Source organism: Lepidochelys kempii, chromosome 27 (assembly GCF_965140285.1).
Source record: "Lepidochelys kempii isolate rLepKem1 chromosome 27, rLepKem1.hap1, whole genome shotgun sequence".
Classification (NCBI taxonomy): domain Eukaryota; kingdom Metazoa; phylum Chordata; order Testudines; family Cheloniidae; genus Lepidochelys; species Lepidochelys kempii.
Genome location: NC_136406.1, coordinates 2171417 through 2187226, shown reverse-complemented (window position 1 = coordinate 2187226; position 15810 = coordinate 2171417). Strand labels below are relative to the sequence as shown.

General features: G+C 45.5%; 1 long non-coding RNA gene across 1 annotated transcript in view; it reads left to right on the top strand.

Annotated features, from left to right (window-relative positions):
• Positions 1–309: 309 nt before the first annotated feature.
• LOC144929916 (uncharacterized) overlaps positions 310–15810 on the top strand; it is a 36190-nt gene continuing 20689 nt past the window's right edge. Inside the window, exons 1-2 of the long non-coding RNA XR_013635086.1 lie at positions 310–526; positions 4058–4234. This is a non-coding gene — a long non-coding RNA (uncharacterized LOC144929916). The remainder of the gene's footprint in view (positions 527–4057; positions 4235–15810) is intronic.

The following is a 15810-nucleotide window of genomic DNA, read 5'->3' as shown; positions in this document are numbered from 1 at the left end:
GATATGTCATGGCGTTCCAGAGACAGCGAGAGAAGTGGAGGTGCAATGTATGTGAGGTTAGCAATGTTGGCACAAAATGGACAGGGGGTGGGTGAGGAGTGGATTGAGGCAAATGTACCAGAGGTGAGGAAAAGGATGCAGATGTAAAACCTCACCGAGGGCATCAGTCTTACATACAGAACAAATTTCCAGGGATCGTGGCCTGGCCTTATCCATGGCATACGAAAAGAGGCCTCCCATAGTGCTGAGAATGTGATGAAGTGCCTGCCTACTAACAACTCCCTTAATCCCATGGGAAAACCTGTATGTAGATGTGGCACAACCGTGTATTAACTTTATAGCAGCTGATTACCTGGAAATGTCTTCTTTTTAATCATTTCACCATGTTGCCTCTGTCAGGAACATCTTTGATTCAGGATATGAAGGCTTATCTAGAAGGAGCTGGGATCGAGTTTTGTGATATCATCCTCCTGTTAGATGGCCACCCAAGACCAGCACATAAGGCAATTCTGGCAGCCCGCTCCAGGTGTGTGCACTCTGATCAACCATTTACTGAAACTTAGAAACTTTTTAAATAGTCATCATTTACTAGAGCAATAACAAATGTCATGTGTGGACATGATTTCTCAGTACCACAGACTGCTTCTTGGATCAGGTTGTTTTGAAGCACACAAGAGAATAGGCTTCTGTTCACTGAGTAACACATAGGATTTTTCTCCTAGAAATTCAACATAATAGAGCCATTAAGCAACAGTGACTAAAATATGAATGAATTTGCCATCTCAGCAGGGAAATGTTAGAAAATCAAAACCTTAGTTGAATAACAGATGGTCTGTATCCTACCACAATTTCAAAAAGAAGCAAATAATCACGCATAAAACTACTGTCATGAACTTGAAAGGAACAAGTGTTCATGAAGAACAAAAAGGATGTTCTAAAAATGAAAATGCAGCTCAAGAGATGCTAATAGAAATGAAGCCTAAACTTTGGTATGTAAGCTATGAGGTAGAGATTTAAGAATCCATTGAACAAACATATAAAAACATCAATACATTAGGGGGTAGATTGGTCTCTCTGGGTTCCCACTTGGTTGAAGTTGTAAATAACTTACTCGTTTAAGGGTGTATCATACGTCTCTTCCCTGGCACGGCCACCCAGCTCTCTTGGCTGGTACATGTAGTGAGGAGAGGTGGATATTGGTTCTGCCCTTCCCTGTACCTTCTTCACTCACTTGCAGGGGGAGCATTGGGTGCATGGCATTGGGTTCTGCAGTGCATAGAGCTGCAATCTAGGCAGCCTTAACCTGGCTGAGTGAGAGAGATGGGAATCTACTCTGTGTATGGCTATGTTAAAGCTAGGTATGATCTAGTCCTGTATCTGTACATCAAAGTAAGAAGCCAGTGGAGAATCAGCAGGCCTGTTAAACTGTGTAAAGGGAGTAATCGAAAAGGAGAGGGGGATTGTTGGCGAGATAAATGGTTCGTAGATTCCAAGGCCGGAAGGGACCATTAGATCATCTAGTCTGACCTGTATATCACAGGCCATAGAATCTTGCCCTCTTACACTGTACTGAGCCCAGTAACTTGTGGATGATTAAAGTATGTCTTCCAGAAAAGATGTCCAATCTTGATTTAAAAAGATGGAGAAGCCACCGCCTGTCTTGATAGTTTGTTCCAATGGCTAATCACCTTCACTGTGTGTATTATTTCTAATTTGCATTTGGCTTTAACTTCCAGCCACAGATTCTTATTCTGACTTCCTTGATAAAGAGCCCTTTAGTACCTGTGAAGAAAATACAAGGGACATGGTAATCAAATCACCTTTCAATCTTCAAACCCAGTGGTTAGGGCACTTGTGTGGGATGTGAGAGACCTGGGTTCAAAACACTGCTCCTCATCAAGGGGAGTGGGGATTTGAACCTGAGTCTCCCAAATTGTGGATGAGTTCTTTAGCCACAGGACTATTGGTGAAGGGGAAAGTACCATCACCTCCTGCTTCTCAGTTTTTGTTGAGAAAGGGCTGACCCGGCTTAGGTGACTGACTCCAGAAGGCTCATGGCTGTGACCCCCCCAGCTAGAGGGAGGCACCTCCCTCAGACCGAAGTTAGGCACCTTCCTCCCTTTACCTACCACCACCACCACCTACCACCCCTCTCCTCAGCATTTCCTATTGACTGGCTTAGGCAACTCCCCGCTCAGCATGCTGGCTTTTGGGAATCCCTTTTTGAGGCATCTAACTCTTCTCAGTTCAGGGTTTGATAGGGTGACCCTATACAGCTTCATCCTCACTGATCAGCATGGTTTACAGATGACCTGGGACAGATGGAGCAGGAGAGGAAGCTAGACAGACAGCTAGAGTGCCAGTGGCAGAAATCTCAGGCCGAGTCTAATTGGTTGTGACATGAAGAATTTGCTAGGGAGAAATTGTGAAGGGCTTTAATCAGGTATACAAGTTGAAGAGAATATAATACTGAATGCCATTAGGAGTCTACAGTAACCGGTGACAAGAACCTGCACTCAGAAGCTGTTATCCAGAAATTGTGACCATGTCATTCAGATTCAGGCACCTGAAAAAACTGACTCTTACATATTCAAAAAAGGAAGGGGGAGCTGGATCAATAGTCCAGAGTTAGAGGTACACCTGGTGGGGTGAAGAAAAGCACTTTGCCACATCAGTAGATGCAAGTTATGTTATATGGAGAGGAAGGGTAGAAAAGGCGGGAAACCAGACTAGAATCTAGCTCATCCGATGAAGTGAGCTGTAGCTCACGAAAGTTTATGCTCAGATAAATTTGTTAGTATCTAAGGTGCCACAAGTACTCCTTTTCTTTTTGTGAATACAGACTAACACGGCCGCTACTCTGAAACCTATCTATTAATGGTGCAATGAGGTTAGTAGATGAGCACAATCTAATACTATCACAGGCAAACTTACTAATGCCTATAGCCAGTGAAAATGGGTTCCTTCCATTCAGTATACAATAATAATTAGAAAATGGAGGGGGTCAACAGAAAATTTTGACTTTTTGTTGAAAAAAAACTTGATTTTTTGTTTAATTTTTGGCAATACTTTCTGCAAAAATTTTCGTTTAGTTAAAATCCAATTTTCCATTAAAAAAAGTTTTGAAGGAAAATTTTCAGCCAGCCCTAATAATCTTTAGCATGTACATACTTTAGTACTTTACAAATAGTATCTAACAAACCATCACAATATCCTTGTACAGTAGGCAGGTAACCATTTATATTAGTGTCTAGCCCCTAAGAAACCAGGAGACCCATAATGTTTGAAGTTTACCAGTACTTCATATGCAAAGTAAGTAAATGAATTATTACAGTGTATTATATCCTAATTTTTATATTTTTGAAAATTAATTGCCATAAAGAAAATCCATATGGCATTGTTTCCTATATAACATCCTATAGCATTGTTGGGATTGTGTTGCTTTGTTGCATCACACACAGATTTATCTGAAACATGACAATACTACATTTGAGAGACAAGGTTTGAGTGTGACTGGATCTCTGGGGTACAACTTGGAACCGTGGGACCCTTGTTCCCCCTTAGCTCTCCAATCTGGGCTGTCTCTCATAGTGCTTTGCTAGTGATAAGCAGTAAACACCTCCAGGTGCTGTGATCACTCAGCCACCCGCATGCAGAGATTCAAACAATTTAGCTGAGTGTATGTTCTCTAAGCCACTCATGAACTATATAGAGGAAAACACTAGCAAATCCCCTTTGGGAAGAGACCTGAGATCTGTGTAGCTCAAAAGCTTGTCTCTTTCACCAGCAGAAGCTGGTCCAATAAAAGATATTACCTCACCCACCTTGTCTCTCTAATATCCTGGACCAACATGATTACAACAACACTGCATACTATATTTGAGGAGGCATTTAGAGGCAGTTTTCCCCTCCGCATAGTAGCTAGGAAGTAATTTATGTGAAAGCATCAATGCTTTGTAGCCCCCTTTGAACAGTACTGCTTGAAACCATCTGCAGAACCTTTCTTGTGGTTATGTAAAATCTCCTTGTGTTACATCAGTCACCTTTCCTTTTCCAGTTACTTTGAAGCCATGTTCCATTCCTTCATGCCAGAAGATGGACAAGTAAATATTTCTATAGGTGAAATGGTTCCCAGTAAACAAGCATTTGAGTCTATGCTGAGATACATTTACTATGGTGAAGTGAACATGCCTCCTGAAGATTCCCTGTATCCTTAAATCTACTGAAGCCTAAGGTCTGTAGATGCAATTGAAACAGACACTTTGGATTTCTTTTGCTATGGATATTTTAATATGTTGGCTCTGATTCTGCCATGTCATGCACCTGGTGTCATCATTTACACCTGTGCAAAGTGAGTGAAAAAAAATATGCCAGACCAGAAGAGAAGCATATTACACCTGCTCTGCACTGCTGCAAATGCCTTCATTGTGAGGGAGTGGAGAATCAGGCCCTTCTACTGGACTATGAAACAGTTCAGTTGAGTTAAACTATAACTAGTGTTATGATTTTGTCATGAAATTTTTAAATATATTTCATGGCAGAGGTGCTGGAAAACAACAATATGTCACAGAAAGAGGTTAGTGGGAGACGGAGAGTGACCCTACCCCACACTCGCCCCACAATGGCAACTCCTGTCCCGTGGGACTGAGCCCAGCTGTCCGCTCTAGGCCTTGCGACCTAGCACATGGGGTCACAATGCTGAACAGTTTTGAAGAGTCCATGCTGCTTTAGATGGAGATGGTAGGGCAGATGGACCAAACCTGAGTGGTGCTGTGACCCCATGTACAAGTTTGTAACACCACTTGGTTTGAGCACATTTCAGTTGTTTTGGAGGGCATTTGATGGACTTTATTCAAATTCATGCTTTCTGTGACCATCATGACAAAATCATAGCCTTAATTATAACTAGCCAGGGATTTGAACCTGGCTTTCCCATGTGAGTTTTCAGACCACTGATCTATGCAATTTCTCTCTTTTCCTGATCTAATGAATATTTAATTATACAAAGTGGAACAGCTCCAACAGGACAGATTGAGAAGTCCCCACCCCAAATGTCCAATAGCCTGCCACTTAAGGTATTCACCTGGGATATGGGAGACTGGGGTTCAAGTCGCTAATCCAGAGAAGGGTTTAAATCTAGGTCTCCTGCAGTCCAGGTGTGTGTGCTAACCACTGGGCTGTTGGCTGTAATGGGGGCAAGCTCTGTCTTGGGTTGTTTGTGTGAAAGGACTGGTGTGTCTTAGAGAGCTAGGGTAAGATGCACAAAAAGAGTGTCTCCTATACATCACTAACTTTCACAAAATCACCACTCAGCTGCCACCAAACTATGTAGGCACCTAAATCCCTAAAGGCACCTGCATTTCTGCTGGTGGGCATGCCCAAAGCTGACTAAATCCTGACACTGCCCTCACAGCTAACAAGACATTCAGAGCCTAAGCTGCTTCTTTGAGTAGATGCAGCCGTGTTGGTGGGTGCATGCCTAGGGCTCTGGAGCCAGAGAACTTTGCTTAGCAATGTCTGTAAAGGGGCAGCGCTCACACCTCCTTGCCACAGCTTCTGGCTATATGAGGCGGCACCACCCTGACCCCTTTCATTTCCTTCTTACTGCCTGTGGCTGGAGTCAGAGCTTTGTGTGATTCTTAACCATGCAATCTCTCACTGTCTTTTTCTAGTGTTTGTTCTAGTCGTATATAATTAGTACCCTTAGTGTTAGTTAAATGTAGTGTTAATTACATTTAGTTAAGTATTTCCCCGGTGATGCCCTCACCATGGTTTAAAGATTGTTATATGGGGAGAGCGACCCCCAACAACAATCCCCACACACTGCTTACTGTGACGTCTACGTCAAGGAGCGGTGTGCAATTTCTAGGTCGTTCTTGAAAGGAACTCAGCTGGCTAGGGACCTTCGCCTAAAGCAGCACCTGCTTGACCAGGCCATGTGGCCTGCTTAAGCACCGAGGACCTCCTCAGATTGGAAGTCACCCTCAGGTTCTGAGAGTGCTGCCATGTCATGCTCTGGAGCCAGCGCCTCTCCAAAGGGATGGAGGAGGAGTTCCCCATCGAATGCGCCGAGGAAGAGGTCACATAAGACCAATCCAGACCACTGCAGGTCTCATGAAAACTCTTCTGCCTCCTCCAGAAAGAGTGTGGACCAGCATTGTGTTAATGCCAGCATACATGAGGGTGTGGGTGCCTCTAACAGCTTCCTGATACTGAGCAGAGAGGTCAGAGACCCTCTACCATTGACTCTGATTCTTGAATCCAGTACTGACGAGAGTGATGCTGGCATCAGTTGTTTCCACGCCGGCGGCATATCAAGCAGCAACAGACCTCCTTTGCTTTTCCATCCTGACCCCTCCATTGATCCAGGCTTTTGCCAGGGCTGTGTCGTTTATAGCCTCATTGTGTGGATGGGCCACTGAACCTTTTGGTCCATTGGGACCACACTCCGATGTTCCCCTTCCACAGTCTGTGGAAGCAGGGCTGGTATGGGCTTGGTGCAAGGGATCTCTTTGGCACTGGGAAACTCCTTGGCACCATTGCATTCACACCACTGATGTTACCATGGCAGCTCTCACTGCCCTCCACTTTGGAACCGTCAGCTACTTTGGTGCCACCACTGATTTTGGGGTCCACACTGCTCCCCCCATCGGGAACAATTTGGCAGGGCTCTTCCTCGCCTTCAATACCTGAGGATTTCAAGTCCTATCAGGACCTTTGGTGGTGCATGGCTGCTTCCCTGGCCTTCAGGCAGAGTTCCTGCAGGAGAGCACCATTATGTTGCTGGATATCCTGCAGCTGTCTGCTCCTGGGAGAGTGGCTCCTCTTATTAATGATGCACTCCTAGAGTCTGCAAATGTTCTTTGGAGATTGCCAGCTTGGAGGGATTGCTCAGTGGTTTGAGCATTGGCCTGCTAAACCCAGGGTTGTGAGTTCAATCCTTGAGGGGGCCACTTAGGGAACTGGGGCAAAAATTGGGGCTTGGTCCTGCTTTTAACAGGGGGTTGGACTAGAAGACCTCCTGCGGTCCCTTCCAACCCTGATAGTCTATGATTCAGTATCATGTATGACAAAGCACATGGAGAAACTCTGTTTTGTCCTGGTGCAGGGATCTGAGGGCTTTTATTTTCACCTGGATCCAAATTCCTGGTCGTAACTGTGGTGAACAATAAAGGCCAGCAGGGCAGATTTAAGTCCACTGCTAAGGATGAGGACTCTAAAAGGATGGACTTTATGGGTAGGAAGATTTATATTTCCTCCTTTTTGCAAATGCAGATTGCAAACCAGCAGGCATTGTTGTCCAAATACAAATTTGTAAATTAGATGTTCATGTCTAAGTTTGCAGACCAGATGTCTGAAACCTCCAGAGAGAAATTTGGGGCATTCATTACCAAAGGCTGCTTGATGGCCAAGACATCATTGCAGTCGATGCTGAACATCACGGACTCTTCAGTCAGAGTTGTGGCCTCCAAGAGACCATGAGAAGGGTATCTTGGCTGCAGAATTTGGGCATTGCTCCTGACCTGCAGCAGGCTATAGATGATCTGCCTTTCAATGGCTAGGTGCTTTTTTCAGACAAGATGGACAAGACTCAGTACTTCAAGGGTTCTAGGGCCACCCTACATTCCTTGGGTTTGTACACACCGGCAGAGCAAAGGTGCTGCTATGGGCAGCAGCAGCAATACTGTCCACAATGCACTTTTGGGCAGTCTCAGCCTTCCATCGCAGTTTGGATGTGCGTGAGGCTCTTGGGCCACATATCTGTTTGCATGCAGAGGGTTCTGTTAGCAAGATTGCGCCTTTACCCCTTCAGATGTGGCTCAGGATGGTTTACCATCTGACTCTTCAATCCTTGGACAGATCGGTCCATCTACCTCCACTGGTCCTGGACTCCTTGTAGTGGTGGATGCTTCCAGAAAGTATATGTCAGGGCATTCCCTTTGTCCAGCCCCTACCAACCAGGTCTGTTGTCTCTGACATCTCCCTGGTGGGCTGGGGAGCACATCTGGAGTCACTGAAAATTCAGGTTTCAGAGTAGCAGCCATGTTAGTCTGTATTTGCAAAAAGAAAAGGAGGACTTGTGGCACCTTAGAGACTAACCAATTTATTTGAGCATAAGCTTTCGTGAGCTACAGCTCACTTCATCGGATTCATTCAGTGGAAAATACAGTGGGGAGATTTATATACATAGAGAACATGAAATTCTCCTTGATTATCACTACAAAAGGTTTCTCCTTCCCCCCCACCCCTGCCACTCTCCTGCTGGTAATAGCTCACCTTAAGTGATCACTCTCATTAAAGTGTGTATGGTAACACCCATTGTTTCATGTTCTTTATGTATATAAATCTCCCAGCTGTATTTTCCACTGAATGCATCCGATGAAGTGAGCTGTAGCTCATGAAAGCTTATGCTCAAATAAATTGGTTAGTCTCTAAGGTGCCACAAGTTTTTCTTTTTGAAAATTCAGGGTCTGTGGTCAGAGCAGGAAGTGTCTCTGCATATCAACATACTGGAGCTTCGGGCCATCTGCGATACTTGTCCCGCCTTTCTGAACCGCATCGGGGAGCCATCATTTACATATTTACCAGTGATACTGCTGTGATACATTATGTGAACAGAGAAGGGGAGCACAATCCAGGGTGGTTAGGTTATGGCAGTTCTGCATCAAGGAGGCTATCACTCTAATAGCCGATCGCTTTTCCGAGGCCCCGAATCATCTCGCAGACCATCTCAGAAAAAATTTTTGCCTGAATCACGAGTGTTCCCTGAAGACAAGCATCCTGCAGGTCATCTTTGCAGCTTGGGGCATTCCAACAACCAACCTGTTTGCTACAAGGGACAACAGGAAATGCCATCTGTTCTGCTCTCGAGGGGAATTCTGTCCAGGCTCCCTGACTGACACCTTCCATCTCAGCTGACATTAGCTCTTCTGTATGTTTTTTCCCAATCCCAGTCATACAACAGATCATCCTCAAACTGAAAGCGGATCAGGACATGCTTATCCTCCTTGTACCAGCATGGCTGAGGCAGTGTTGATTCTCCAACCTTGCGCTTGTCAATTCAGCCTCCTTTATCCCTTTATCTTCATCCTGACCTACTCACTCAGAATCATGGTGTTGCCTTGCATCCCACACTCAGCTCCCTGCATCTCACTGTGTGGTTGTTTTGTGGTTGAACGAGAATGAAAAGTGGTGTTTGGCAGCCATTCTGCAGGTTCTATTAAATAGAAAGCCCTGTACCAAAATCACCTGTTTGAGAAAATGGAACCATTTTTTTGGTGTGTTCATCGGCCCCGCAGAATTCAACTGATGCTGGTCTCTATCCAGGACATCTTAGAGTACTTGCTGTGTCTTCGGTTGCCTGGTGGTGCCTTTAGCTCTTGAGGTCGCACCGGGTAGTGATTTCAGTGTTTCATCCACCCATTCTTGGAAGATCAGTCTTTTCCAGTACCATGGCAGCAAGATTCTTTAAAGGCCTTCTTCATCTCCATCCTCCAGTGTCTCAAAACCAGTTCCTCTGTGGGACCTTAATACTTTCCCAGTGGACTTAATGGGACCTCCATTTGAGTCTCTGGCATCTTAACCCTTTCTACTTTCTGTCAGAAAACTGCTTTCCTGGTTTCAATAACATCTGGAAGGGGAGTCTCTGAGTTGCAGGCTCTGAGAGCCTCCTTATACAGGGTTCTCGAAGGTGGTATATGTACCCATGTTTTTTCCTGAGCTGCAATCAGCTCCGGAGGAGCAGTATCTCCATACATTAGTTGTCAGATGATGTCTTGTCATTATACCATTACTGCATCTTCCAGAGCTAATGCAAACTTTGAAAGGGCGGTCCAGCAATCCTTAGTTACACTCTGAGCCCCACCTCCTGTGGATACTCCTTGTGCATCACCTATGTGGAATACTCGGTTGCATGTAATTGAAGAAGAAGAAACCAGTTACTTATTGTAACTGGTTCTTCTAGATGTGATACAGACATGAATTCCACTACCCACCCTCCACCTCCTTTCCATCAGAGTCTGGTCTCTGGATGTTCGTTGCAAAGGAACTGAGTGGGGTTGGGGTGTCACTGCCTTCAAAAGCCTGGAGTGGTGCTATGGCTATGAGGCATGAGCACTGCCCTTCTGCAGGTACTGCTAGGGAAAATTCTCTTCCTCTGCTGCACTGGGTACACACACGCCTAAGTGGAATACACACGTCTGCATCACATCTTGAAGAATCAGAGTTAGTAAGTAACCTTTTCTTACACCCAAGCCACAGTGGAATTCTCAAAGTAGGTGTTCCCTGCCCATCTCACTTGTGCAGGGCCTGATCTGGTTGATGCACTCAGAGTGCTGAACCCACACAAAAGGGTAAGCAAGTCATCACCTGATAGCCTGGTGTTTACAGCAAGCACCAGGAGTGTAGGAAACATGTGTTAGAGCAGGGTTATGAAAACAGGTCTCCCACACCCCCAGGTGTGTGCAGTGGGCTATTGGGGGCTGGACTTGATGGCCTCTTGAGAGCCCTTCATTCCTATAATTTTAAAATGGGGTAGAGGAGTGTCTCTTCAATTCTTTGTGAGAAAGAGCTCACCTGGTTTGGGTACCTAAATCCAGGAAAGGGTTCAAGGCTAAGAATCCTGAGCATAGATAGGCGCATCCTTCCAGCCTCTCAATTTGGTATGTAAATCCCTTTGTGAATCTGGGCCCTAAGCCCTCTGCATTTCACTCCTGGCCAGCTCAGGCAGTTCCCTGCTCAGCTGCTGGCTTCTGAGAATCCGGTTCATAGGTGCTTAACTCTCCCCATACAATGCATGGGGAGCCTGACAACCTAACTCGGGACGTGAATTCCACTGTGTGGCAAGGTGCCTAGAAGTTAAGTGTTGCAATGCCAAGATCCCCTGCGTGAGCACAACTATGCAGGACTTAATCCCTGCTCACTATATTTTTGGGCCATTGCTGTCATTCACAATGGGTACCAGAGAGTATGCATGCCTCAGTATGTTGGACTGGTCCACTGACTAACCATCTTGCTATACAACTCTTGGGGAAGTACTTTATATACATCTTTGGAGGGAGCTTGCATGGACAACCATAGAGTCATAGAAATGTAGGGCTGGAAGGGACTTGGAGAAGTCATCAAGTCCAGCCCCCTTGCTCTGAGGCAGGACCAAGGAAACCTAGACCATCCCTGACAGGTGTTCATCCAACATGTTCCTAAAAACTGCCAATGATGGGAATTCTACAACCTCCCTTAGAAGCCTATTCCAGAGGTGAACTACCCTTATAGTTAGAAAGTGTTACCTAATATCTAATGTAAATCTCCCTTGCTGCAGATTAAGTCCATTACTTCTTGTTCTATATGAGCAGCTGGCCCCTGAGCCAGCTGCTTGGGCAGCCCTGGGATCAGCCACACTGGCTGCTGCAGAAGTCATGGAATCCATGACTTCCACAACCTCCATGGCAGACACGGAGCCCTAATTATTACCAACTTGGAACACAGATTTGTTCTCCTTGACTAGCTTTATAGCTACCTCTTCTCTGCCCCTTATTATTATGGTTTCTACAACAACAGACTTCAAGCATACTGCAAGCAGAACCTGGAAATGAATGTTACAGTGGAAAATGTGCTCCAGGTAATTGTCCCTGATTCATTTTAATTAGTCATTGGTAGTCTTAAATACAGTAAATATTCAAGAAATTCAAAGGGTCCAGCAACACCAGCCAGAAGGGTCTGTGATTTACTCACATTCTTAGACAAAAATAATTGGCTAAACTGCAGTTAAGATTATAGGGATACTATAGTTTTTGGGTGGAAAAGCATTAGAATGCCATGGAATTGAAACAGAATTTGTAAACAAGAATGTGCAAAATTTGAAGTATGGGGATGAGTTAAAACATTTGATGTTTCTAGGCCAAGCTGTTATACAGATGTGACTGGGGAAAGTGTATTAAAATTTTTACAGAGTAAGTAATACTTGTGTTCTTCTTCAGAGGCTTCTGTGCATCCCTACTTGCAGGTCTGACATCCTCTGGCTTCAAGTTCATGGAACCTCTACTACAGCTGTATCCAGTGGGGCTGCATAAGCCCTCCTAGTGATGTCAGTGCTCAATATCTGAATCTATATAAAGCAGTGCAGACCCCAGTGTCTTCATTTCCTTCTCCTCTCCTGTGCAAAGCAGTAGGATCCTCGCTGTGTGTGACTTTGTCTAATTATTTAATAGACCATCTTTGCCATCTGAATTTTCTTTTATTCACTTTAATTATAAGGAAGAGAGAATAGTGTAGGAGATTGATCTGGTGTTGGTCCATGCAAAGATGGCTGGAGTAGAGCCCTAGAAAGGCTGTAAGAATATCTGACAGTCTATCTGAAATCAGACATGTATGTTTAATGTCTGGTGTGCTCAGGTGAAGCTCACACTCCATCACATTCATCCCCAGAGTATGCCATGATCAGCAATTGAGTCTAAAGGCCTATCTGTCTTTCAAACCAGTGACACTCAGACAGCACAGGCCCTGCTATCAGGCTGACGAGGCAATAAAATCTGGGCCCACAATGACCCTCCTTGGCACAAAAATGCACTACTATTAAATGAGTGAAGCCTTGGAACCTGGCTCCAGCCTCTTCACCGGCCTCAACTTGGGCCTCTAACAAGGGTTCCAGTGCCAGGTCTGTGCCTCAGGCAGCACTGACCTCCCCTGTGAAGCATTATCAGGCGTTTTCATCTGCATTGGCACTTGTGATGCGGATAAGTTTGACTCCCCAAATGGTATTAGTTTCGAGACCCGTTTATTGAGAGAACATCCTCAGCTGTTGAAGATCCTTCTATGGCACCTGCTGCACCATCCTAGGAATATACACCATCTGCACAGAAGAAACAAGGAAAGGAAAGCATAGGTCTGGTTCTGGGGAAGTGAAGAAGGAAAGAAGAAATTCCCCAGGGTTGATTTTGGAGAAGGTCTCAGCTCCTAAGTTGTCACTGGCCCTGTAACAGCTGCAGACTTCCCCAGTTCATGTTCCTGGTAGTCCAGCAACTTTTCCCAAGACTGGTCAACTAGTCCACATAAAAGATTTTTGCTTCACTGGTGCACGGTTTGGCTTTGGAACTTACTCCTGATTCATCTCTGGAATTCCTGTTCAGTGATGCCCAGGATCTCCCTTTTGCTTCACTCAGGCCCCCTTTGAGTGAACCATCACCATCAGCCTTCATACACCTCTTCAGTTCCACAGAGCACTCTGTCTTCCATGATATCAGGAGTTCACAGATGTTGCTATGGCATTCCTTCACAAAGCCTTAAGGACACTACTTGGTGGTGCTTGAACTGTGTGGTCTCTGCTGCATTAGAAAAGATAAAGGGTACTAAATCTGCTCCCTGGGCACAGAATTTCCTCGCTCAGTAGGAAATCATATTTGTTGGGATCCAAGTGTATTGCCAGTTACTAGGCAGTGACAAGATACTAACAGTACACCCTCTGGGATGCAATTGTTCTGTAGTTGATTCCTAAAGATCAGGCTAAGGCAGCAAAGGATCTTGCCACTGAAGCAGAAGTATGGCCTGTCATTCCCCCCATGCGGCCTATGACACCTCTGCCCCTTGCAACAGAGCCACGGCCGCAGAGATATTCAGGAATTAAATCATAGAATCATAGAATATCAGGGTTGGAAGGGACCCCAGAAGGTCATCTAGTCCAACACCCTGCTCGAAGCAGGACCAATTCCCAGTTAAATCATCCCAGCCAGGGCTTTGTCAAGCCTGACCTTAAAAACCTCTAAGGAAGGAGATTCTACCACCTCCCTAGGTAACGCATTCCAGTGTTTCACCACCCTCATAGTGAAAAAGTTTTTCCTAATATCCAATCTAAACCTCCCCCACTGCAACTTGAGACCATTACTCCTCGTTCTGTCATCTGCTACCATTGAGAACAGTCTAGAGCCATCCTCTTTGGAACCCCCTTTCAGGTAGTTGAAAGCAGCTATCAAATCCCCCCTCATTCCTCAGACCTTGCCCCAGAATCACAAGTGTGAATACAGAATTTGAAAGTTAAGGCCATTTTACTGAAAAAATCAACAAAACCTTAGAGATTTTTGGTAAGATGAGACCCTGAAACATAATCCAGAGACCGGTATGAGACCTAAGGCCTGAACTAAAGTAATGGTCAAGACTTTGCTAACACAAAGCAAGTTAAGCTGTGATCCAGAGGCAGGCTCTGCTCACAGGAGCTGGCAAGAAGAAGGCTAATGTTGCAAATATACATGTACCTAAAAGGTACAAAGCACTAGTAATATAAACATGTGCCAGGACAGTACCAGAACATTCCGGTACTAGCACATTCCACATAGATAACAAGGAATATACTGACCCATCCTAAAGACAGGGGCAGGAGGGTAATATGATGGATAGAGTTGTTTTGTTTGAACCAACATGTACAAGGTGAGAGGCAGCACCCTAACACATAGTGGGGTTGCACCTCTATATGTCAGAGTAATGTGTAACTTATTTGTATCGTGAGCTGTAGCTCACGAAAGCTTATGCTCAAATAAATTGGTTAGTCTCTGAGGTGCCACAAGTACTCCTTTTCTTTTTGCGAATACAGACTAACACGGCTGTTACTCTGAACCCTGAAGGGTTGTCTTTGTCTGGCCTAGGGGGCAATGGAGAGTCCCACCACTGACTAAGCAGGTCCATTGTCAGGGGGTACATATTTGTAGTATGTCCTGTAGAGTCTCTGGGAAACTATTACTGTGCTTCGTTTGACAATAAACCTGGCCAGGTGCCTTCGTACCTTATCAGAGTCTGTGGTCATTGGGGATTCTCTCGGGGTCTGCTGTGTCAGCTACCTGCTCAGAGCTGAAGCAGCACGAAGAGGGAACGCACACATGCAGCTGACTGTTATCAACATTGAACAGAGCAGAGCACCACACTGGTGATATCTGATGACATTGGTGTGGTGACACCACAGTTGGGAGCCGCATTCCAGTTTCTTGCACGCTCTTCTCTTCATTTACCACCTCCACGTCCTTTAGAGACTTCACAAAGCCAAGTATGAAATCACATCAGACTGCTGGATACTGAAGACTACGCATCAAGGTTACTCCATACAGTTCTTCACCATCCTGCTTCCAAGCCCCCCTTCTCAGTTCCTCTTCACAGATCCTTTGGAAGATAGATGGCCTGAAGACTGAAGAGACACATCAGAACCTTCAAAATGAGGATGATCACTATGGCAGTGGTTCTCAACCAGGGGTCCGGGGCCCACTGGGGGGCCAAGAGCTGGTTTCAGGGATTCAGTCAAGCAGGCCCAGCATTCGACTTGCTGGGGCCCTAGGCAGAAAGATGAAGCCCCACTGTATGGGGCTGAAGCCTGAGGCCCCAAGCCCTACCATCCAGGGGCCCAAGCCCCACCGCTTGGAGCAGATGCCAAAGCCTGAGCAACTAAGCTTTGCGGGGCCCCTTATGGTGGGGGACCCTGGATAATTGCCCTGCTTGCTACCCTAATGCTGGTCCTGGCTTTTATTTGCAGAAAAACAATTGTGGCACAGGTGGACCGTGGAGTTTTTTTAGCATGTTGTGGGGGCCTCAGAAAGAAAGTTTGATAACCCCTGCTGGTTCGTCATTCCCCCTCCCTATTCCAAAGAGACTGAAGGCTTATCTACATGAACATTGAGTTCTCAGCAAGCTGGGGTGAAAATCTATCCTGCACTAGTGTGCCACTCACTAAGTATTCATGTGGACCCTGCTGCTGTGCACTGAAAGTTCCCTGGTACACTTTGATCTACCCCACTTTGAAACAGGAGTAGATTAAAGTGCATTAGGGAACTTTTAGGG